This window comes from Hemitrygon akajei, chromosome 32, assembly GCF_048418815.1.
Source record: "Hemitrygon akajei chromosome 32, sHemAka1.3, whole genome shotgun sequence".
Classification (NCBI taxonomy): Eukaryota; Metazoa; Chordata; class Chondrichthyes; order Myliobatiformes; family Dasyatidae; genus Hemitrygon; species Hemitrygon akajei.
The window spans coordinates 20,972,897-20,995,754 of NC_133155.1; the positions used below are offsets into that span (position 1 = coordinate 20,972,897).

Here is a 22,858-nt window from a genome sequence, read left to right on the forward strand (position 1 = left end):
ACAATGTATACAATGAAGGAAAGTGAATTGTGCAGAGGAATTTGGGAAATTGCAACTTGTGCCCTCAGCATATAGAAAGCCACAGAATAAAACTGATCAATATTCTCTACTAAATGGTATTAAATTGCCTCTTTCAAAAGAACCACTGGATGAATGCGACATGAAAAGAATTTCTAAATTAATAGAAGGGTTTCGAAAATTTTACTTATGATAAATTAAAATAACAAAGTATAGCATGGTTGAGACTGACATTGGAATACCTTGGCTGGTTACAGCATGGAATAATGGGTAGGAAGTACCATGTGCCTCGACCAGAGCCAGTCCTGATATATGTCTATGCAAACCATTGCATGTGAATCAGAAGATTTGGGGTCCAAGATTGCTTGAGGGACTTGAATATGAATATCTCTAGTGACATTCCAGTGCAATGATGTGGAAATGCATTGTGGTTGAAGATACTGCCTTTTAGATTGAATGTTAAACCAAGGTCACATTCATATTATCAGATGGATTTAGAGTATAAACTGAACTAATTTGAAGAATTGAGTTTCTCTCTGTGCCTTGTGGTGCATCGGGTGACAACATTGCCATTTCTTCAGCATTTGTCTGTTTTTTACTAGGCTGACCCAGCATGGAGTCTGCAAGGAGCCGGCTAGATTCAAACCCGACGCCACTCACTTTGAAGTCCAGTGCAGACTCCACTGCACTGCTGGCCGGAAATAGTTGGAAGAGTAGAGGTGATATACCTAGTATCTGATTCTATATGTCCCTTAAACTACACACGACAACAGATTCTATCGTCATTATCACATTGTTGCTTGTAGGTACTTGCATGGATTAGCTGCATGGCTTATTGAATTAAGAACAGTGATTGCATTTCCGGTGTATTTCATTGGCTGTAAACATTTTAGGGCGTTTTAGGGCAATGGAAGGTGAATCTTTCATTCGTTTTCGTAACCATGCACAATCAGTTTCCACTGTGAGATTCTTTCCAGAGTCATATCGTACAGTCAAAGGTCCTTTGCACTAATGGGTCCGGACCAATCATCAGGCATAGATTTACACTAATCCAATAAAAAAGATTTCCTTACCACAAACTCACCAAATGATCCAGTTAGACACCTGGGAGAATTTAGAATGGCCAAACATTCTTCATATAGGTGATATTCAATAAATGAAAATGAATCTCAGGGTTGATGTACATGTACTTTGATAATAAACTTGAACTTTGAAGTTGAACTTAAACAGGTAATTGTGGGAGTAATTTAGCTCAGCACTTAACTGTCTGCTAACCGCACTCAAGGAGTAGGACATACACCAAAATAACAAGTAGTGTGAGTCACCACCAGTTTCCCAGCTACACTTGATGCGAAGCATGTGCTGGAAAGTAGCCGTTCATTCACATTTACAAGACGGCTGGTAATGCATTTGTGCAGATGTGGGAATGATTTTCCGTCTGTTGCTTAGGGAGAACATGCAAGGGGTTCAGGATAGATCTGTCACATTGAGACAGGGAAAGGATGGTAGGGTGAAGGAATCACAGTGGATAGAGAAGTGCAATTTCTAGTTAAGAGGAGGAAGGATATATACCCAAGGTTCAGAAAGTAAGAATCAGACAGAGCTTTTGAGAATGATAAGTAGCCAGGAAGGATCTTAAGAAGATCTTTCGGCACGGACTAGAAAGGTCGAGATGGCCTGTTTTCGTGCTGTAATTGTTATATGTTATAAGGGATGTAGGAGGGTTATAAGGGGACCAGAGGAGGCCTTATTAGCAAGCAGGATTAAGGAAAATATTCTATGTGCATATGAAGAGCAGGATGATGACTAGATTGAGGGTGAGACCAATCATGGCCAAAAGAGGAAACAAGTCTGGACTCAGAGACAGCATAGAACAGACTAATACACTGGAATATGTCAACAGTAAGAAAAAGGATGTGCTGGAAATTTGTAAAACATTAGAATAAGTCTCTGGGTATGGAGGGGTATACCGTAGGTTATATTGGTAAACGAGGGAAGAAGTTGCTGCACTTATGCAATGATCTTGCATCTTCACTGGCCACAGAAAAAGCACCAGAAGATTGGAGTATGGTAAAGGTTATCCCTTTGTTCAAGAACTCACAGCAATCTCAGCCCTCTCAGCAGTGGAACCTCAAGCACTTTCAAACTCCTGGCAGTGCACATCTCACAAAGCCTCTCATGGTCACAGTACACGTTATACACGATCAAAAAAAGATCATAAACACCTCTATTTTCTGAGGAGGCCGAAAAAAGGAGCTACAGATATGCTGAAGAGAGCATCCTAACATGCTGCATCACTGCATGGCATGGAAACTGCACTCCGGCGAACAGAAAGGCTCAACAATGGGCAGTCAAAACTTCCCAAAGCATCACCCGCCTACCCGCCATCAAGGGATTATTTATACAGAGAGGTTTTGGAAAAAGGCCAGGAATGTCATGAAGGATCCCATCCACCCTGCTCATGAAGTATTTGTCCCACTCCTATCAGGGAAGAGGCTACATAGTATCTATGCCAGGACTTCCAGACTCAAAGACAGTTACTTTTCTCAAGCAGTAAGACACCTCCTACTACTAACCCACCCCAGCACACCTCTTCCATCAATACTTTATCAAATTCCTGTCAATGTCAAATTTTGTACAGATACTCCTGTGCCTAGCATCATTTCATGTACATATAATCAGTCAATGAATTTAAGCTATCATACGTCTTTTTATTATTATTATGGTTTTTTTGTGTTGCATCAGATTGGGAGTAATAATTATTTCATTCTCCCTTACACTTGTGTACTGGAAATAGCATTAAACAATCTTGAATCTTGAATTTTCAAAGGTAATATTGATTATCCCCAGAATCATACACCAGTGAGTCTTACATCTGTGGTGGGAAAACCAGTGGAGAGGATTCTTAGAGATAGGGTTTATGAACTTTCGGAGAACCATAGCCATAACACAAATAGTCAACCTGGCTTTGTAAAGGGCAGGTCATGCCTCAGGAGTCTGACTGAGTTCTTCGTGGCAGTGACAAACCAAATTGATGGCGATAGAGCAGTGGTTTTGGTGAACATAGATTTTAGTAAGGCGATTGAAAAGGTTCCCCACAGTAAGATCATCCAGAAAGTCAGGAGGTATGGGATACAGGGAAACATGGTTATGTGGACTCAGAATTGGCTTTCCCACCGAAGGCAGAGGGCAACAATAGATCAAACATATTTTGCCTTGAGGTTGGTGACCGCAGGGAGGTTTCACAGGTTGGTGACCATATGGAACATCATAAGTAACCAGTGATGCTCCACAAGGATCTACCTATTCTGGGACTCCTGCACTTTGTGGTTTTTATAAATGACTTGGATGAAGATGAAGAACGGTGGCTTAGTAAAGCTGCAATGACACCAAGGTTGGTGGTGTTGTGAATAGAGTGGAAGATTGTCATGTCATTGGGACATTGATCAGATGCAATGATGGGATAAGGAGTGACAGATGGAGTTAAATCAGGAAAAAATATGAAGTGATTCACTCTGGAAGGTTGAACTTAAAAAGGCAGAATATAAAGTTAATGGCAAGATTCTTGGCAGTATGAAGGAACAACATGATCTTGGGGACCCACATCTATAGATCCCTTAATTTTGCCATGCAAGTTGATCGGGTGGTTAAGAAGGCATATGGTGTTTTTGCCTTCATTATTCGGGAGACTGAGTTCAAAATGTGCAAGGTAATGTTGCAGCTTTATAGATAGATAGATAGATACTTTATTCATCCCCATGGGGAAATTCAACTTTTTTTCCAATGTCCCATAAGTGATAATATAAGTGATTCAACCACACTTGGAATATTGTGTCTAGTTCTGGTCATCTAATTATAGGAAGGATGTGGAAGTTTTAGATGTCACAGAGGAGATGTACCAGGATACATGTTTTATGAAGAGATAATGAATGAACTAGCGCTTTACTCTTTGGAGCAAATGAGGACGAGGCCTCATCCCAACGGAGGTATGTTGTTGGCTATAAAGTTCTGTAAGACATCCTGAGGCTGCGAAAAGCACACAAAATGTACAAGTCATTTTTTAAGTCATGCTTAGAGTCTGATTGACTCTTAATCTTGTGTTATTGACACAAATAAAGCCAATAAATATTTTTTTTAAAAAGGTTATTGGAGGGAGAAAGTGGCTCCTGCAGGTAGAAATTCAAACAATGAATGACTAAGTAACACCATTAGTTTAAATCAATGCATATCCTTTAGAACACTATAAACTGCAGTATTTTCTTTGAATTTGCCTTGGTTCAATGGATAGATCCTTCATGTGACACGTTTTAATGAAGTTTTCAGAAAACTGATCCACAGCCTTTATGATCCACTTATCTCCCGAATAGTAGACTACTAAATAATAAATTTCTAATACGGAGGAAATGAAAAGAAACTTCATTCAATTACTATTACTTAATGTGATTTCCTTAGGTCTCACCAATACTTAAATAAAGGATAATTACAAATCAATAGATCCACCTACATCTTCAAGAGGCATGACCTCAAGAAGGAAGCATCCATAACTAAGGACCCTCACCATCTGCGACATGTCCTCTTCTCATTACCACCATTAGGGAGAGGTACAGGAACCCAGAGACCCATTCTCAATAATAGAGGAACAACTTCTTCCCCTCTGCCGTTTGAATGGTCCATGAGAACTATCTTATTATTCCCTTTTTGCAATATATATTTATTTTGCAATTTAGTGTAATTCTTATGTCTTTGCACTGTACTGTTGTTCCAAAATGACAAATGTCATGACAAAGAAGCCAGTGATAATGAACACAATTCTGACCCAATATCTCCAACAGGAGGCTCATTCTAGAACTGATAATTCCCTATTGCTCATACCTTGTCTTTCAGGCTACCTACCCACCTCATCAACCTTCAGCTGCAGGTAATGTTTCATTGTCATTTTATTCGTTCTCTTAGGCTGGAAGCAGACCAGAAGAATTGTAATAGCAGAACATGATTTGGTTTGTAGATCCTGTTCCACCATTCAGTTAGATCAGGTCAGGTGTACTCAGCTTCTCAGACTCCCATTGTTTCCCCGGAGGGCCTTTATTTCAAAATATTTTCTGAACTTCCACTCAGGTATACTGTGATTGAGCATCTGTACCCGGGTTAGAGAATTTCATATCCTTTTGAGTTAAGGAATCTGATCTTATTTCATTCCTGAAACTATAATCATTATTCTCAAACTATGCCAACGATCCAAGATACAGACACCTTATGCTCCACACCACTATGTTCATGAACAGCTACTTTCCTGACACCATCAGTTTCTTCTAGAACCCTACCTCTACCTGCAGAACCCTCTCCCAACCTCAAAAATTGGACACTGTGGACCAGCTCTTACACTACCTGTCACATGCCTTCAGTGTCAGCTGGTTTTATTTTGCTCTGAGTTCTTGCTTTTACAGTTTTTTCTCTACTATATGATATAATATTATGTATAACTTCCACTCAATGTCCACTTTATTAGGTACCTCCTGTATGTAATAAAGTGGCCACTGAGCGTATGTGTGTGGTCTTCTGCTGCTGTAGACCATGCATTTCAAAGTTCAATGTGTTGTACGTTCAGAGTTGCTCTTCACTGTTGTAATGCATGGTCAATTGAGTTACAGTCACCTTGAACCAGTCTACCCATTCTCCTCTGGTCTCTCTCATCAACAAGGCATTTTCACCCACAGAACTGCCACTTACTAGATGCATTTTTACAAAGTTGTACTTTCTCACCATTCTCTGGAAAATCTAGAGACTGTTAAGTGTGAAAATCCCAGGAGATCAGCAGTTTCTGAGATACCCAAACCTCCTTGTCTGACACCAACAATCATTCCACAGCCAAAGCCACTTAGATCACATTTCTTCCCCATTCTGATGCTTGGTCTCAACAATAACTGAACCTTTTGATCATGGCTGCGTGCTTTTAAGCACTGAGTTGCTGCCACATGATTGACTGATAAGGTATTTGCATTAACGAACAGGTGTACCTAATAAAGTGGCCACTAAGTGAATATTCAGTATTTTCAATAGCTACTTGCCTGTGATGATGCTGCGTTTTTTTTTTAATTGTACAGTATCACACTGCACTTGTTCACAAGACAATAAACTCAGATTGATTTGACTTCAGACTTCCTGACCAGAGAAGTGAGTTTCCAACAGTAACCTTGCCTTGTTTCCTAGGGGTTAAGTGATAGAGCAGACAAAATCTCATTCAGTTTTGCCAGCAATTCTGGCTGGAGCTGATTGTGCTCAGCTGTTCGAATGGCACTAAATCCTGGAATTCCACACGTGGGTTTTCAATGCTGAATTCCAGAACTGAATTAGTGGCAGATGGCGTTGCATCTGTTACTTGGCTCACCGTTGGGTTTCCAGCTGTGGAATTTTCCAGAATCAGTCGTTACATCATAGACATGGATTATGAGGCAAAGAATAAAATTTTATTAAATTATTTTGATTTTGCTTCCTGATTAAGTAACATATATATTCATTTATTCATACCCAACTTAGATGCAGTAAATGAGGTGAGAACTCTGGGTAGTAGGTCTGAATCAGCACAATCATGCTCAGTGGATAAATTCTTATTATTTTGGATTTTAAGCAAAGAGGGCCAGGTGAGCTGGGTGTGTTTTCTTCAGGCAGTCTCCTTAAACTCCAGAGATATGGGAAATCTCAAGTTCTGAGGTGAGTTAGCGGCCAGATCGGTTGAATTTATTGTTCTATACAACAGGGTGGAATGAAATTCCTAGCATGCATGAAGCTTGTAGAGTAAACAGTGAAGATGGAAATAGCAAAGACAAAATTACATACAACAGTGACTGCAATCACAACAGAATAGTGCAAAGAATAGCGGTGAGGGTGAGGTAGTGAGAAAAGAAATGCTGAAGTGTCAAAAAGGGACAAGGCAGAGTTAAGTATTCAGTTTCAGGTGCACAAATGTTGTTACAAGGTGCATTTAACTATTATATTCTAGTTGGGAATATAGCAGGGGGAAGGTCAACCAAGTGTATGATCCATTTGCTATCCAATATTTTCCCTTGGGAAGCAGAAACTAGGAAAGAACGTGAACAGTCTAAAAATGATGACTATGAGGATAAATATTTTGCCATCACTTATTCTCAGATCAAACACTTATCGTATCCGTATATATTCATGAGAAAGTTGTGGGGGGACCTTTTTATATATCAAAATATGCTTTTTTTTATAACTTATTCAGTAAATACTATTGGTGCACGTTTCTCAACATCATTCTGTCATTCAATACACTTTCTTACTATGTGTCAAAGATGTTTGTGTTTTCTCTTTATACAATGCAGTTGTGAAGTATTTGAGAGTCTGTTACACAGGCCCAGTTACTCAGTGCCATCATGAATGCCAATGGAGTTTAAATAGCAGAGTTCATTTGCTTCAGTGGACTGCTGGAGCAAAGTGGATTACTTCTCTCCTCTGCAAGGAAGAGAATGCCTTCAGCTATACCGTCAGGGTATTACCAAAGAGATAAAACATGAGCCGACTTGCATTTATTTTTAGAAAAGGTAGATAACTAGATCATAATTCAGATGTAAGTAAGTCACTTCTATAAACAAAACAACTTTTACTTTGTCGTGTTGAAGATGCACCATGCTGTGCTTGAGACGACGGCATTTGATAGTTCTTTATTTAAATTAATTCATTAATCTTATGAATAGTGAATAATTAATTTAGGTGCAGCAACTGTATTTGGCCTCCACACAAGTAAATAAAATGATATTATAATCTGTCTGCCTACATTATGTCATTAAAAATTCAGCATACTTAAAAATTCTGCAGCACATAATGAATCTGCAATTACCTCACAAACTTCTCAAGAGGAGAGAGGCCAATGATTATTAAAATTAGATACAATATATTACCAGAATAATTGCAAACAGATTAGTGTATTTTAACACCTTATCTTATTTTTTCATTAATATCATTAACAGTTAAATAACAGATTCCCGAGCAACCAGATGTTTATAAAACATCAACAGCCTAACTGTAATTCTCTACAGTATCAGGGAAGAATCTCTTATGTTCTGCTACAGATGCTCAATATTATTCTGGAAGTGGCCATTAACCGTAGCCAACTGCTTGTATTAAATTTTGTAAAGCATTCAATGAATGTTTGAACAGTTCAAAATGACAATGTAACTCTTTGTGAAGTGTCTGTATAAGATAAATACTAAATTTGTTAATTTTTGTTAATTTTCTAATGTTTGTTGAAAGCAGCTGTATTCTTTCTAAGTCTCAGGCACCATAGACATGAGGATATCCGTTGATGACTAAATGTCTGTCGGTCACTTTGTGAGCTGGATCGATGGATTCTTTCTTAGTGTTTGTCAATTTGGCTCCATAGTTTCTTTTTTGCATTTGGGCCAATCACTTATATGTAATATTCATGTCCTTTTGGAATGTTAAGTCAAAAACATTGGTGGATTGATGGATAAGGAGTGACCATTAAAGTGTCTAATTGATTTTACAGTCAGTGTATGCTGAACACTGTGTTAATGAACATATGTATTGTTTGAATGAAAGAAACCAGGCTGTGTTAATGGCATGAGAACAAAAGATCAAAGAGTTTGTCTTTCTCTGCATGTCTCTTTACCCTTATGGAACTCTTATTTATTGGGGTACCTTTCCCTGGGATCTTAGGACTTCACCTGGGCTGGAAATCGTGATGGATGCCCAGGATCCAGAGGTGGTTTCACGAGTGAGTCAAAATTCGGAGCCCCCCCTCCCCCCAATAACAGTGACAATTGCATAGTGACTAAGAATGGAGAGCCCTGAATTTTTTTGTGGAAATCTTTGTGACTTACTACATAGTATATTGTGTGGTTTATTCATACTTTCTATTTTATGATAATAAATTAGGCTTAAGCTACTTTGGTGTGCTTGTACACTTATTACCACATCTTCTGGGCCACTGAAATTGTTTGGGGCTGATCAACCCAGCCCATTACACCAACTCTTCAATATAGCACATGAGTGGGACTGGTGACCTGAGCAAAACTTTCACATAGCACAGCAATCACCCTTACAACAGCCTTTCATCAAAACATTCTCCGCAATGCACTCACATGCACATGGCCTATTGTTCTGCACCATCACACTGTGGGTTATATTTTCAACTGGATTACAATGAGCGTACTTTTAACTTCAACTCGAACAGCAGGAAATGTAAACAGAGGGGCAATCCAAATAGGGTTCCCCTGTGACCATTCCCCTCAGCTGCAGGTATACTCTCTTGGATGCTGTTGGGAGAGATGGTCTTCCAGGGGCTAGCAGCAGTAGCCAACTCATTGGCACTGATCAGAGGGTACAGTCAGACAGGGCAATTGGCGATAGGATAGATGCCATGATGCGTGCATGGCATTCCAGTTGCCAGGGTGTAGAAAATACCTGAGAGAGATGGTGAACTCCCAGAGTTCATTGTAAATATTGGTACATATTGGTATATTATTGACATAGGCAGCATGAGGATAAGGTCCCACAGAATGAGTATAGGGTCTATAACAAGGAAAGAAGTTTAGAAGCAAAGCCTCAGAGGTAGCGATCTTGACATTACTCCTGGTGTCATGTGCTAATGAGAAGAACTAGAAGAACAGACCAGAGGAGCTGGTGTCTTGACTTGTCCATACTGCACCAACCACTGCCACTGGGCTATAAACGTGCAGGAGCAGTGTGTCGTTAAGTGCCTTGCTCAAGGACACACACACCGCTTCAGCTGAGGCTCGAACTAACGACCTTCAGATCGCCAGCCCAAAGCCTTAACCACTTGGCCACGTGTAGGAGTCAGGGATACAGGTTCTTGATCATTAGGATCTCTTTTGGGGTTGAGGTGACCTGCAAAAAGGGATGTTTTGCACTTGAACCAGAGAGGGAGCCATATCCTTGTTGGGAAGTTTGCTAGTGCTACATGGGGAAGGGGGGAGGGGGTTAAATTAGATTGACGGGAGTGGGGAAAGTGAGGTTGGAACTGAACAGAAGGAAGTCATGGGATAAAGCAGTAGGCACCAAGAGCAATTCTAGCAATCAGGATAACCAGAGATACAGTAAAGATAGGAAAAAAGAGTAATTAATTAAACTGCATTTATTTCAAAGCTCAAGGTTTGACAGGTAAAGTGGATGAACTCAGAAAGTGTATTGGCCCTGTGACTTTGGATGTTATACAATAGCTATAACAGAAACATGGCTGAGAGAAAGGCAGGACTGGCAGCCCAATATTCTAGGACACAGACGCTACAGGCATGATAGGTGGGCCTCCGTTAGTCTCGATAGACCATGGATTTGCACTTTGGAAAGTTTCCAGGGCAAGGTTTTTTTAATGGAAGACAGGCAGTTGCCCAAGCTGCAAGTCTCCCCTCTCCACATCACCAATGTTGTCCAAGGGAAGGGCAATGAGTGGTTAAGGGCCTTGCTCAAGGACACAGACGCAAGCCTCAGCCAAGGCTCGGACTAGCGACCGACAAAAACACAGAATATTAAACATCAAACCAGAGTCATTGAAACAGTCCAAAAATGTTCAGTTCATTTCAATTCTTTGACTGCAGGCTGCAAAGCCAGTCTGTCCTGATCAAAATCATACAAAATAGCAATAAAAAAATGACTGAGGTCATTTGGATAAAACCTAGAAATAAGAAGGGAGGGTCACTCTAGTGGGGCTGTATTATAGACACCTAATAATCAGCAGGAACTTAAGCAGCAGGTGTGTAGATAAATTGGTCATTTTATAATAGGGTTGTATTAGTAGAAGAATTTAATTGTCCCATTATTAGCCCAGCTACCCAAAGAGTTTAGGACCTAGACAAGATGGGATTTGTGAAAGTTTTCTGAGTCTATATATTAAGGGTCCTTTTTAGGAGGGTACAATATAGGTCTTAGGGATTGAGGTAGGGTGAGTAACTGATGTGGTAGTCAAGGAGCATTTTGGCTCAAGAGACCGTAATTCTATTAGCTTTGAGACAGTGACAGGAGAAGATAGTCAGATCCACAGGTTATGGTCCTAAACAAGAGCAGGACTAAATTTTTGGAAATTAGACAGGATCTACCTAAGGTTGATTGGGCGAGCCCGTTTGAAAGGAAAGGAAGAAATGCTAATGGGGGGCTTTTAAGCGTGTCATAGCAAGTGTCCAGGAGGAGCATGTTCCTGTTAGGGTGAAGGGTAAATCTGACAGGTTTGGAGAACCTCAGATGTCAATTGATGTTGAAGTCCTAAGAAAGAATACTGCTGAAAGCGCAAAATCTAATTAATTTTTTCAACTAATTCCTCGATGAATGAATAGAGAAGCTGAAGTGAAGTTTTTGCTAATTTTCTGTTTATAAACACACATATGCTCTGCTAGCATTATTACTAGGGGGTTGTGTTGGCACGTGGCCAAGTGGTTAAGGCGTTCGTCTAGTGATCTGAAGGTCGCTAGTTCGAGCCTTGGCTGAGGCTGTGTGTGTGTCCTTGAGCAAGGCACTGAACCACATATTCCTCTGCGATGACACCGGTGCCAAGCTGCATGGGTCCTAAAGCCCTTCCCTTGGACAACATTGGTGGCGTGGAGAGGGGAGACTTGCAGCTTGGGCAACTGCTGGTCTTCCATTAAAAAAAACCTTTGCCCAGGCTTGCGCTCTGGAAACTTTACAAGGCACAAATCCATGGTCTATCGAGACTAACGGAGGCCTAGGGTGTTAGAACTAAAATAAGGATGCTCTTCTGTCTTCTGTCTGTCAATGTTGGTGAGAGTGAATTTCAAGTCACCATATTATAAAAATGTAGAGCTGAGGGATAGGATGAAGAAATTTACAAGGATGATGATAGGAGTATATTTATCAGGAAAAATTAAGCCAACTACCTCCTTTCTATTGAGGAAAGGCATCTGAGCATGATCTGATAAAAAGGTCTTCAAATCGACAAAAGGTTTTGTCAGAGCAGGTACAAGAAGAATGTTCCCACTTGTGAGGAAGAGCATGATGAGGGACAACAATGTCATTACTTTAATATAACCCACCAAGCAAGTGAATAGGGACTTCAAAGAAAATCTCTTCCCCAGAGGACTGGTAAGAATGTGGAACACACAACCATATGGGATGTTAGAGACAAATTGTAGCAATGCAATTGACAAGAGGCTGGACACCACAGGAGGGAGATGCAGTAGAGAGCTACGTTGATGAATTTAGTGAAGGAAAGTTAGCATGGTCACGTGTAGACATAAATGCTGTCACAGCCTGTTAGGGCTCAATGGCCGCTGTAAAATATATCCAAAGGCTTGCAAAGTAGTTGCCTACTTTACTGCTCACAGAAGTTTCAATTCCAATAGCAGAAGAGCATACCATTGACTCAGGTCCCACATTTAATAAGGAAAATTGATGTCGCAACTTGACTACCCATCTACATTCTATGACCCTATGATAAAGAAGCAGTTACACCTTCATCAAGGCATTTGACTTCTCTAGAATTTTTGTCCTCAAAGTCCCACCAGTAGTTTAACCCCACAGTGGGATTAAATGGCACAGTGCCCAAAAGCAAGCAAGAAGGCTATTGACACAAGGCTAAACTGAACCCTAAGCTTGCATGGTAGACAGACCAACAGCAAAGAGTCCATCGAATAGCCGCACCACATTGCATGTTTGGAGCAGGACACTAAGGATGAATTTCTACTCCAGAAGTGAGTACAAATGAGAGGAAATGATTGGTGAGAAACTATCAAGTTAGATGTCTCATGTGGCTATGGATGCACTGATCATTTCCAGTAAGTATACAAAGCAGGCAGATCATGAAATCAATCACTGTATACACTGATGAATAGGCATCAGCCCTAGTCAATACTGGCAGTTAACTGTGGATCAGAATCCACAGTCCATTTTCAAAGGTGCCAAGTTTAGTTCCTACCGATTTTAAAATGAATAACTCCTCTTTCAACATGTTTATGATGAGGCTTGTTTCACTGTAGTTTTAGTGTTTGTGACAGAGAAAATCTAACAAAAACGTACTGACAGTTTCAATGATACGCCGTCCTTGAAAAGGATCAAAATGATGTTGGATGCTTCATCCAATGGAGATCACAATCTATTTCTGGTCATGCTTGTTCAATGAGTTGAAACTGCAGTATGTAAACTGTACTGTTTCAAAAATCTATGAAATTTCAGCTAATATAAAATCTGCAGCAAACTGCTAAGTAAAACAAATTACAGAATAATCCTTCCAGCTCAAAGAGCAATTACTAGGATGGGTTGTACTACAGGTGTCCTGGTAACCAGCAGAGAGAGGAACAGATACGTTTAGAGGGTAGGTAGATCATGGAAAGATGTAAAAGCAACAGTGTTTACACAGTGGGTTATTTTCATCATTATCATTATGTACCATGTCATCACATAAGCAATCCTGGTCTTTCCATGACCATGATTGTCTTGACAAATTTTTCTCCAGAAGTGGGCTGCCATTGCCTTTTCTTGAGCAGTGCCTTTACTAGATGAGTGATCACAACCATTATCAATACTCTTTTGAGATTGTCTGCTTGACATCAGTGGTCACATATTCAGGACTTAGGATAAGCACCAGGTGCTCATATGACCACTTTAACTTCCCCAATAATGACAGTGCCAGAGGATGTCCAGGCAGGATGTATTACGTAGAACCAGGAGGGTTTCTTGAAAGAATGTGTGGATAATCCAACCAAAAGGGCATTCTAGACCTTGTATCAGGAATGAACCTGGTTAGCTGATTTGAGTTCCAGTGGGAGAGCTTCTTGGGAACAGTGTAGTTGTAGAGGAATGTTACTTTGATTCTTGGTCTATAGCCAGTGATATTCTACGGATTTCAGTGCTAAGGTCTCTATTGTTTGTGATGTACATAAACGATTTGAACAAAAATGTCAACATGCTGATATGTAAATTTAATAATAATATCAATAACATATTTATAGAACTCTTTTCATACAAGCAATGTAGTTCAAAGTCCTTTACAACGTGATTATGTGCAAATACAAAAATAAAAGACAAGCAGATGTTTCTATGAAGGTTCTCAGTCATCCAGTTCATTGTATATCAAGCAGTAGTGAATCAATTTAACTGGACTTGCTGCATTGTCTGGAAGACACTTCTCCACTCATCTGAGAGGCTTCTTCAGTTCTAATCCATGGTAGGTAATTATCTGGTTTATAAACTCTGTGAGTTGTTTAAAGGTAAAGCAATTGCATACTTACAGTACAGTCCTAACACCTCTACCCCGGCATCTCCATAACGGTTCACACCTCCATTCATGAAAAGATAAGACTAATGGCCCTTCATTACCTCTATGTCTCTTAATGACACTCATGTGATTGCTACATCTTTAAGCAACTCACAGAGTTTATAATCCGGAAAACTGCCCACCATGGATCAGAACTGATGAAGCCTCTTGATGAGTGCTGAAATGACTTCAGGACAACACAACAAGTCCAGTTGTCTTGACTTACTATTGCTTGATAAACAAACAGATGTTACTTAAATGCAAGTTTAAATAAACAGGTTTTGTGTTTATAGTTTTAGGCACTGAGTTCCACAGTTTAGGAACATAGTTCAAAAAAAAAGCTGACCTGCCAATTATCGTTTAGGGAGCTCGCTCAAATTTAAGAGACCAGTTTAAATTTAAGAAGACCTGAGAGCTCATGAAGGATTATAAAACTTAAATGGGACTGTGATGTTCACTGGTCTGAGACCCTGAGAGATTTAAAAACAAGTAAGGGAACTTTAAAAACAATTCTAAAAGATACAGGAAGTCAATGCAGAGTAGTTTGGACATGAGTAAAATGCTCCTTCATCCTGGTTACTGTTAAAAAATGTAGTAGCAATGTTCTGAATGAAGTGAAGTGTGTAAATAGATTGCTTTGGAAGACCAGTTAAAAAGTGCATTGCAATAATCTAGTCTATTCGATATAAAGGAGTGAATTAATTTTTCATAATCATTACATGACAGAGACAGATGTACAGTACCTTTGCAATATTTTTAAGAAGTGTGATAGGGACAGTGATGAGACAGCAAATAAACATTTGTTTCAATCTTACTGAGTTCTGAATTAGAAAAGCTTGTAAATCTTGACATGGTTGACCTTTTTCTACAAGATTGGCTATTGAGGTTATCAGTATCTGAAGCTATACTATCACTAATGGAAGTAATATCTTTGTTAAAAATATTGCAAATTCCTCGCTTTTTGTGGCAGATGCTTAGCTGAAGACGTTATAGGTTAGCTCAAGGTTCAACAATCGGTTTATAGCTGACAAGAACATTCTTGACTCGTTGCTATTCTCTAATAATCCTCGAAAAATGCGCTCTTCTTGCAAAGCATAAAGGAGCAACAAAGGAAAGTTTGCAGAAAACATCAAGATTTGGTGATGATGTGGACAGTAAAGAAGGCTGCCAAAGGATACAGCGCAATGTAGATCAATTGGAAATATGGGCAAGAAGTGGTAGATGAAGTTTAAACCAGACAAGTGTGAGATGTTTCATTTTGGAGATCAAATACAAGAGGAAAGTGCATAGTAAGCGGGAGGGTGCCTATGAGGGATCTTGGGGTGCAAGTCCATAGCTCTTTGAAAGTGCGAGCACAAGTGTACTGGGTGGTAAAGAAGGTGTAATGCATATTTGCTTTTATTGGTCAGGGCTGTAGAGCATAAGAGTTGAGAAGTCATGTTACAGCTATATAAAACTTGGTTGCATTGAATGTGCAGAAGGTTATGATTAGTCATAGAGCTGTGAGAGACAGGAATCAAAGAAGTGCCTAAAGACTGTTCTGATTGGACATTGATGGCACGGGTGGTATAACACACACTGAGGAAGAACCAGGGGATCTTGGATACAGAGATACAAATCACTAAATATCAACACTAATACGATAAAGCAAATCATGAGTCACTTTGTCTGGAATGTTGAAAGATGAGGTGATGACCTGATAGAAGTTTATAATATTATGCCATGTCATATGACCTAGGTGATCATGATCTTTCTACGCAAATTCTTATACAGAAGAGTTTTCCCATTCCCTTCATCTGGGCAGTGTCTTTACAAAGCGGGTGAACCCAGCCTTTATCAATACTCCAGAAATTGTCTGTCTGGCATCACTGGTTGCACAACCAGGACTTGTAATATACACTACCTGCTCTTGTGCACTCATGACGTCATGTGACATTGATTGAGGGACTAAGCAGGTGCTACACAATGCCTAAGGGTGACCAGCAGATGAGCAGAGGGAAGGAGTGCCAAACATCTCCTTTGGTAGAGACCTATCTCCACCTCGCCACCTCTTACGGACATTTCTCAAGGAAAGTATGTCAAAACCAGGAGGACATGTATTGAAGGTGAGAGGGGTAGATTCAAAGGAAATGTTCAGGGCAAGTTTTTTTTTACATACACAGAGAGTGAAAGATGCCTACCTGATGTAGTGGTGGTCAATAGTAGTGTTTCAGTAATTTTGTAGCGATGTGCTACACACAGCGCTGAAATAACGACACGCAGTCGGTAAGTCGTTTCGAGACAAGTTTATTCAAACTTCGCGGCGCTGGCATTTAATCCCTAGCGCCCGCCATCTCCGGGCGGAAATGACATCAGGGGTGCATTACCAAAATCTCCCCCCGCGCGCTGGCTATTTGTGAGCTGGTTCACCTGTGCAGAAAGTGGGTCGCCACATAACCCCCCCCCCCAGAACCGGCGATACACCCCCCAATGTCCACAGTCTGGATCAGCCTCTGTTTGGGAGGTCTGCCTCTGCACCGCGGTGCCTGAACCTTGACCGGCTGTGCCAAGTCCACATGGGCTGGTTTGAGTCGGTCCACCGTGAAAATCTCCTCTTTCCCCCAATGTCCAGAACGTACGTGGACCCGTTGTTGTTGATCACCTTGAACGGCTGCTCGTACCGCTGTAGTGGTGCCCGGTGTCCGTCCCTTCGTACAAACACAAACTTACAGTTCTGCAGGTCTTTGGATACATGGGTCGGGGTTCATCTTGTTACGAATATGCCACAACTCTGAGGGGCCGAAGGGTACAAAGTAGCCCCCTCCTTTTTGAGAATCGCAAGATCGCTATTAATTCAGGTCTGGGACCCAGGAAATGAGAGAGAGACGTCCAGAATACACAGGGTTTGGAATGTGTCCTGGCCTCAGTAAGACGGAACCACTGATAACGGCTATTGTCTCTTGGAGACGGAATTGTGTATTGAGTACTGTACTATTCATTGAAGCCCTCAGGGAATGACCAGAGTGGGCTGGTTGAGGGATTGCATCATCCCAACCTGATTGACATCTGAGACCCCGCGAGTAAGGATAAAAGAGGGTCTGGGAACAACCCTTTTAGATGCACCAGGAGAAATGCTAGAAATCCCATGACAGCGTTTAATAGCGACAGCCAGTGGGGGGCTCGCGTGCGTTCTTTTCCCTTGCCTGGGAATTGGCGGGCTCGCCACGGAAGAACGGCTTTAGCTAAAGGAGAGGCCACACCAACGGAAATCTCAAAGGATCGAAATCATAAAAGCCGGCAAGTTCTAAAAATCTCTCTCTTGACTCCAACCGAAGGCTGCAGCCTGAATGAACTGATTGACTTTTATATTTCCATCAGACAATACATTATCCCCTAGACAACGATAGAGCTATTTCTTAGTGATTATTATTATACCCGCACTTTTAGATTTAGTATTGACGACGTATATTATCAGTATGTTTGCATTGATATTATTTTTGTGTATTTTTTACTAATAAATACTGTTAAAAATAGTACCATCAGACCTCAACGGACCTCTCTATCTTTGCTGGTAAGTGACCCAGTTACGGGGTTTGTAACAATCTGTGCTGTGAAGTCGGTACAGGGGCCAGGTTGCCGAGCCTTTCGCATAGTCTGTCCAGGACTGACATGGGTTTCTCCTCTTGCCCCCTTGGGGCTGGTATGAACACTCCTGGGACAGCCAGGGGTGCGCCGTACACCAACTCAGCCGATGAGGCGTGCAGATCCTCTTTGGGCACTGTGCGAATTCCAAGCAGGACCCAGGGAAGCTCGTCCACCCAGTTAGGTCCTCTCAGGCAGGCCATGAGAGCCGACTTCAAGTGACGGTGGAAGCGTTCCACTAGTCCGTTCGACTGTGGGTGGTAGGCAGTAGTGTGGTGTAGCTGCGTTCCCAACAGGCTGGCCACAGCCGACCACAGGCTGGAGGTGAACTGGGCGCCTTTTTCGGAGGTAATGTGGGCCGATACCCTGAAGTGTGCTACCCAGGTTGCAATCAGTGCTCGGGTGCAGGAATCGGCAGATGTGTCAGTGAGCAGGACTGCCTCTGGCCACCTCGTGAACCGGTCTACCATAGTTAGGAGGTACCGTGCTCCTCGGGACACTGGTAGGGGGCCCACTATATCCACATGAATGTGGTCGAACCTCCGGTGGGTGGGTTCAAACTGCTGCGGCGGGGCTTTAGTGTGCTGCTACACTTTGGCTGTTTGGCACTGCGTGCACGTTCTGGCCCATTCACTGACCTGCTTGTGAAGTCCGTACCACGCGAACTTGCTGGAGACCAGCCGGACGGTTGTCCTGATAGATGGGTGCGCCAAACCGTGTATGGAGTCGAAAACTTGCCGCCTCCAGGCTGCTGGGATGATGGGGCGAGGTTGGCCGGTAGCCATGTTGCACAGGAGGGTCCTCTCACCTGGGCCTACGAGAAAGTCCTGCAGCTGCAAACCCGAGACTGCGGTCCTGTAGCTGGGCATCTCATCGTCTGCCTGCTGTGCCTCCGCCAGTGCTGCATAGTCCACCCCCACGGACAGGGCCTGGACAGCTGGTCTGGAGAGTGCATCCGCCACGACTTTGTCCTTTCCCGAGACAGGCTGGACGTCCGTCGTGTACTCAGGGATGTAGGACAGATGTCGCTGTTGGCGAGCCGACCAGGGATCGGACACCTTTGTGAACGCAAAGGTCAACGGTTTGTGGTCCGTGAACATGGTGAACGGCCTTCCTTCTAAGAAGTACCTGAAATGCCGGATTGCCAGATACAGTGCCAACAGCTCCCGGTCGAAAGCACTGTACTTGAGTTTGGGTGGTCGTAGGTGCTTGCTGAAGAATGCCAGGGGTTGCCAGCGCCCCTCGATGAGCTGTTCCAGCACCCCACCGACTGCTGTGTCGGATGCGTCCACCGTGAGTGCAGTCGGAACGTCCGTTCTGGGGTGCACCAGCATCGCGGCATCTGCCAAGGCTTCCTTGGCTTTGACGAAAGCAGCTGTGGTCTCCTCGTCCCAAGTAATGCCCTTGCCTTTACCCGACATCAGGGTGTACAAAGGGCGCATGATACGGGCTGCTGAGAGGAGGAAACGGTGGTAGAAGTTCACCATACCAATGAACTCCTGTAGGCCTTTGACCGTGTTGGGCCGGGCAAAATTGCGGATCGCGTCTACCTTGGCGGGCAGAGGTGTTGCCCCGTCTTTGGTAATCCTGTGGCCCAGGAAGTCGATGGTATCGAGACCAAACTGGCATTTGGCTAGGTTGATTGTGAGGCCGAAATCACTCAGGCGGGAGTAGAGCTGGCGGAGGTGGGACAGATGCTCCTGGCGACAAGGATGTTGTCCAAGTAGATGAACGCAAAGTCCAGGTCGCGTCCTACCGCATCCATTAGCCGCTGGAACGTCTGTGCGGCATTCTTCAGGCTGAACAGCATTCGGAGGAACTCGAACAGGCCGAACGGGGTGATAAGTGCTGTTTTGGGGATGTCTTCAGGGTGCACCGGGATTTGATGGTACCCCCGGACGAGGTCTACTTTGGAAAATATTCTTGCCCTGTGCAGGTTTGCTGCAAAGTCCTGTATGTGCGGCACAGGGTAGCGGTCTGGAGTTGTAGCCTCGTTCAGTCTGCGGTAGTCGCCACATGGTCTCCAACCCCCTGCTGCTTTGAGCACCATGTGCAGAGGGGAATTCCATGGACTGTCAGACCTCCGTACGATCCCCAATTCCTCCATCCTCTTGAACTCCTCCTTCACCAGGCGTAGCTTTTCCGGGGGGAGCCTTCATGCGCGGGCGTGGAGGGGTGGTCCCTTGGTCGGGATGTGGTGCTGAACCCCGTGTCTGGGCATGGCTGCCGTGAACTGCGGTGCCAGAATTGATGGAAAGTCCACCAGGATTCTGGTGAATTCGTTGCGCAAGAGCGTGATGGAGTCCAGGTGTGGGGTCGGCAACTTGGCTTCACCCAGGGAGAACGTCTGGAAAGTCTTGGCATGTACCAGTCTTTTCCCTTGCAAGTCGACCAGCAGGCTGTGAGTTCTCAAGAAGTTCGCCCCCAAGAGTGGTTGGGCCACGGCGGCCAGTGTGAAGTCCCACGTGAACCGGCTGGCGCCGAACTGCAGCTGCGCTGTGCGGGTGCCATAGGTCCGTATCGTGCTGCTGTTTGCGGCCCTCAGGGTGGGTCCTGGCTTCCCGTTGCGGGTGTCGTACCCTGTCGGGGGCAAGACGCTGATTTCCGCTCCGTTGTCGACTAAGAAGCGGTGTCCCGACTGTTTGTTCCAGACGTACAAGAGGCTGTCCTGGTGGCCAGCCACCATAGTCATTAGTGGCAGTTGGCCCTTGCAGGGCAGGCGACAACGGCGGGCTTTTGTGCCCCACCGCTGGTGGTAGAAACACCACTGTTCACTGTCCTCCTCACTCCTGCCTCTGTGTTGTGTGCGCCCCCTGCCAGGCCTGGTCTGGTCCGCTGTTGAGCGCGTGGCCTGGTAATCTGACCGACGGACGCCACACTCTCCCTCTTGGCTTTCCACAGCACGTCTGCCCGGACCGCCACCTTCCGGGGGTCACTGAAATCTGCGTCGGCCAGCAGCAGATGTATGTCCTCGGGCAGTTGCTCTAGGAACGCTTGCTCGAACATAAGGCAGGGCTTGTGTCCGTCAGCCAGGGCCAGCATCTCGTTCATCCAGGCTGACGGCAGTCTGTCTCCCAAACCGTCCAGGTGAAGCAGGCGGGCACCCCACTCATTCCGTGAGAGGCCAAAGGTCCCAATGAGCAGCGCTTTGAATGCTTCATATTTGCCTTCTTCCGGGGGCGACTGTATGAAATCCGCAACCTGGGCGGCCGTCTCCTGGTCAAGGGGGCTCACCACGTGATAGTAACACGTGGAATCAGAAGATATCTGCCGAATCTGGAACTGGGCTTCTGCTTGGCTAAACCACACGCGAGGTCGCAGCGTCCAGAAAGTCGGCAGTTTGAGCGAGACAGCATGAACAGATGAAGAGTCGGTCATCTTTGGTCCAAATCCTGTTTGGACCATCGGGGTCACCAATGTAGCAATGTGCTACACACAGTGCTGAAATAACGACACGCAGTCGGAAAGTCGTTTCGAGACTAGTTTATTCAAACTTGGCGGTGCTGGCATTTAATCCCTAGCGCCCGCCCTCTCCGGGCGGAAATGACGTCAGGGGTGCATTACCAAAGTCTCCCCCCGCGCGCTGGCTATTTGTGAGCCGGTTCGCCTGCGCAGAAAGTGTGTCGCCACAACTTGTGGAAATTTGTATTGAATTTTGTGGGGTTTTTTTTTGTAACCATTTGATGTGACAAAATGGAGTTGTACAAGTTCCAGAGTGCTAAGCTAAGCTAATATGTTGCAATATGTGTGCGTGACTAAAGTAACAAGAAACAACCAGAAATGTGCTTAATAAAGGAATACGTTGACTGCAAGCACGTAATGTACTGAACATTGGGCAAGAATAAGGAAGTAGCAGAGACGAGTCAACTGCAGATGCTAGACTACAACAAATGTGTTGGAAGGACTGAGCGCATTGGAAGTAGTAACTGTAGGATTCCCAGTACCAGTAACCGTGGTGTTAACTATTCAAGCTAACAAAATGGCTTCTCTGTATTGTTATAATGAAATGGCTTCTCTGTAATGGTGTAATGGGATCCTGTGTCTGGTATGTTTGGGTTATGGGTATTGATAAGTGGGAAAATAACCAATGGAGAATTGTTATGCTATCTTGTCTGTGTAAGCTGAGCGGGAGTTTGTGGTCTTTTTCATGAGGAGAGTGAGGAGGACGGACGTGTGTGGAGCGGGCAGCGGTTCCAGAGCGATGGGTACTGGACGTTGGCGGTTCGGATGGTGGCCGAAGGTTCGGAAGGTTATTGTGGAAGGAACTGAAGGCATGAGCTCCAACGTATTAAAATATGTGCACAAACTGACAAACTTATTATTACTTCGGAGCCTTTAGGTTATCTGTTTCTACTAACCCATCACTAAGAAATCACTATAAAGTTGCAATTGTTTACTCACTTTTGGGTATTGTCTGGTATTTGTATTGTGAGCGTGTACTGGGGGGGGGGGCATTACACCTTATTTACACCGAAGTATTGCACTACTGGCGGGGCGATGGCGGTTCACCCTAGGCGAACGGGGGTCAACTGGGGGCATGGAGGCTCCATAACCTTGTCTCGTTCTTATGTGTAAAAAGAATGCTTTGTAAATAGTGTGTTGGAAGTCCTTTGGCAAGCAATAAAGGTGTTTGATAAAGATCCATTCGGTATAGGTACAGTGTTTTGTGATACTTAGCGGATAGATACTTGACAGGCTATTAGAAACATGATTGTACAGGAATGGAGTGATGTGGATCACGAACAGGCAGAAGAGATTTAGTTTAATTCAGCACCATATTGGGTGCAGAGTTGATAAATTGGCATCACGGTCAGCATAGATAATGAGGACTGGAGGGCCTTTTACTGTGCTGTACTGTTCTATTTCTGGGTTCTTTTATTATTTTTATTCAGAGGAACATCAAAGTAATAGGCCCGTGTACAATTACACCCATATGACCAACTAACCTGCTAACCTGTAGAT

General features: G+C 43.5%; 1 protein-coding gene across 1 annotated transcript in view; it reads right to left on the reverse strand.

The window, feature by feature from the left end:
• csmd2 (CUB and Sushi multiple domains 2) overlaps window positions 1–22,858 on the reverse strand; it is an 896,539-nt gene that overhangs the window by 225,822 nt on the left and 647,859 nt on the right. The window lies entirely within an intron of this gene.